Below are 3,991 nucleotides of genomic sequence, written 5' to 3' on the forward strand. Positions count from 1 at the left end.
CCAATAGCGATTGCAGCTCCATCTCTCTTCTTATAAAACTAATTTTATTGCTATGTTAATCGTTTATAATATGAAAGAATTTGTGTCTTTGATAATATTAATATTAATAAACGATAATAAATAAATAAACAAAAATGTTTTTTGAAAATATACCCCCCATTATATATACATTTATGGTGTATCTACTGTTTTGCAAAGCTTAATGATATATCATTTGCCTTGATACAAAACAAAATAAATAAATATATATATATATATATATATAATAATGATAATTATTATTATAATAATGATGATAAATACAATATTAAGTATCTGACTCGTTTGTAACAGTCTATAAAATTGATTAAAACAATTTACATTAGATTTAATGTGTTTTAATTAATTTATATTTTTTAAGCTTTTTTTTTAATACAAAAATTAATTTAAAAGGTTTTTTTATGCGATAAAAACCCCATTTTTTAAAAAAATTGAAGAGTTTTTTCCTATTTTTTTTCGTTCTTTGCTCTTTTTTTTATAACCTTACACAAGCTAAATAAATATTCTGATTCAAACCCCAGGCTATAAATTGAAATCCAATGCAAGATAAACATGCAAATAGAATTCTTAGAATTCTTTAACACAGTTTAAACTTTCCCTATTCCATATATTTTTAATGACTCTTCAAGCGAGGAAAGTAATGTTAAAGAAAAAAAAAAAAAAATGTATATTCTGTAATTTTTTAGATGTGTCTAAACACCTTTCACCATACAAAAATGTCGTAAAAAAAATGTAAATTTTAAATTGTATTTTTATAAAAATTCATTCGACTTATCTGACCGATAAAGAATTTGCGATATTCCTATCAAAGAAACGAGTAAATTGTGTTAAAGAGATATAAATACAGACATACAGACGTACTAAATCGATCTAACTCGTTAGATTTCATTCAATAAATTATATACTCAATGAACTGTATCTCATTTAAAGTCTCGTTTATGCTTATCTTAACAAAATATTAATTAGTGTAGAAAATATTGCTTATTATTATACACAGTTTAATGATATTTTCAGGATATTACTTTTGCTTTCTATCAATTTAGGTCAGTACAGAACATTAATATGCTCCACCCAATATCATTAAAGTAGTTAAATGCATATATATATATATACACACATTATAAAATCGAATTTTCGGTAATTTACTTTAAATGAGAGAGAGTATTGGCATTTAAAATAGTTTCGCTTAATTAAATTTTAAGTATTTAAAAAAAAATGGGGGCGAGGAAATGTTAGTTAGGTTCGTCGTTAATTTTAGTATAAAATTATTATTATTTTTTAGGCTTTTTAAAGGTGATTATTTTAGATTTTATAGAATGGTTTCATCACTCACTTTTGCAATGTTGCACACACACTATCTGCTTCCAACAGCAATTTGTTTTCTCTTCTCCACTCGACGTATATATATACATACATACGATACTTTATCGAAAGAAATTTTGCTGCCTTCAAAAAGAATTTCCTTCATCTTTGTCAGTTTTCAAATAGTTTAATATTATATTTTTAGTATATTAAGATTTGTGTATGAAGCTTTAATTTCTATCAATTTTCTATCTTTTATATTTATTTAAAATATACAAAATTACACGTGAAAATGCTATAAAATCATATTTTTTTTACGCAATTTTAAAGAATAATCTAGCGCAAAACGTGTTACTAAATATAATTTTTCTTTTTATGAATAATAATTCGTTTTTAAAACTATTTAAAATCTTACTAGATTGAAAATATTTATGATTTTTCACGTTATATTCCTTTAAGAATATATATACTTTTTCGAGATATGAAATATTTAAAGTTCTAAAATAAGAAATTTATTCGATTATTCAACTGAATTTTTTGACTGATAACTGATGAATAACTTTTCTAACCGATTTATCTTGAATAAATATAAAAAAAAAAGTGGATGCATTTTCTTTAAAATTCAATATTATATTTTTCTCTATAATATTTAGGTCAGTTTTTTTCTATATTTATTTTAAGATAGTAAATGTTTTCATGGAAAAAAAAGCAATACTCTCTATAGACTATCCCAATTCTATTTTTATTTTTTCCCTGAATATATCTTATATTCTATTTTATAGATTATATAGGACTATTTTAAATATTTATTAAGCAGCTGAGACGTTTATCATTATAATTCATAAGGTTCTTTCATAAAATTCTATTCAAAGTAGGCACACGAAAACAAAATCTTAAATTTTCTATGGACAATTTTACTTGGAAGTAATGTTTTTATAAGCATGTAAAAAAAAAAATATAAACATTACTCATGCTTCAAAAAAAAGAACATTTTTATGGTAAGCAAATCCTATTTATCTTGATATCTGATCAAGATTTTCAATAAACCAGAACACTCCTTTCTCCATAACAATTTTTGTATGTACAGTACAGCACATACATATAAATTTCCTAGATATTGGTAGAAACAGAAAATGATTTGTTAAGCAATACTCGGGCATGATAAATTAAAGAATTTCCTGCAAGATTATATATAATCAATAATATTAAAGGAGAGAAAAAGGAAAACTTTTCTATAAAATAACTTTAGAAAATGGTTACTACAAGAAATCAGAAAAACGTAGATACATTTCGCTCCGTACGGAATGAAGTGTATCTCTCTACCTTATACCAGTTTCGATTTAAGAAATACTACAAAAATTCGACTTGAAATTACTTCAAATCTCTACACATATGAGATTTTTTTATCCTTATCTGCTTAAAAAATATATATACTTCAAAAGGTAACCCATATATATTTAAGGTAAGTTTACAGAAAAATTGCCAATAAGAAAGAAAGAAAAATTTGTAAAGTCAAACATTCTTAACTGATTACAATTAAGAAGTAAATCACGTTTTCTTTATCGAAACAACATTTCCGAATACAATACACATTATCCTCCAGGGAAAATAGAAAATTTCATTTTGGTTGCTGCACACTTATTGCCACCATTAGTATCCTTTGCCTTCACTCAGTAATCTTGTATCCAACCATTTCTACTTCGCTTCTTCTGTACCAGACATCAAAAAGATTAGATTCTATTTACGAGAAAGTTACGGAAGATTCACTTCTTTAAGAAACCAACACGAAATCACCTGGACTCATCTAAAACCCATAGAAAACACAGAAAAAACACCCAAGGCGATCTTGTCAAATATATATAAAATTTAATCATCTTAACTAAAAATAAACACTCAGAAGGGAGGGAGGGATAAAAGGATACGTATATCCCTTCCGGCGAGTGTATTTTTTTAGTTATAGAATAATTCTTACAATTTCATCCCTTATATATGCACACAAATACACACAGGCATACTCCCTTTATATATATATATCGTAATATCGAACAATGTCACGGAACTAATCATAACATATTGCCTTTTTTGAGTTGTACATAAATATTCAAAAATCTTATTTTCTTATAGCTTGCTTATATTATACGAGAAAGTCGCAACTACACTAGAAGATCAGATTTTTCTTTTTAATATTATTATTTCTCTATCCATCCATATTGTTCTATTTTTATTTCTTATTTTGGTATATTGGATATTTGCCAGCAATTTTTCTTTATTTTTTTTTCCTTCTGGAAACAGGTTCTAACCCACATTATAGGACCGTAAATTGCGAACAGGTAAAGGAAAACTCAGAGGAGGAAATGTCAGTTTAATTGCCATGGACTTTCGATTGCCATATCGCTAAGAGTTTTCCAAGACTTTTTAAGAAATCACTTGATCACAAACTTTGATGTTTTCTCCATCGTTTATTTGATTTAAAAAAAAACGAGAGAAAATAAAAGAAATAAATCTGTTATAAGCATTGTTTCTTCGTTAGATAAAGTTCAGATATCGAAGAATTTTACCGCTGTAATTGCACATACTTGAGTACGACAATATAAATTAATATTAATTTATTAAATTATAAATCTCAATTACTTATAACATATAAAACGAG

The sequence above is a fragment of the Centruroides sculpturatus genome, unplaced genomic scaffold (assembly GCF_000671375.1).
Source record: "Centruroides sculpturatus isolate CEXI.00-Female unplaced genomic scaffold, Cexi_2.0 scaffold353, whole genome shotgun sequence".
Lineage (NCBI taxonomy): Eukaryota > Metazoa > Arthropoda > Arachnida > Scorpiones > Buthidae > Centruroides > Centruroides sculpturatus.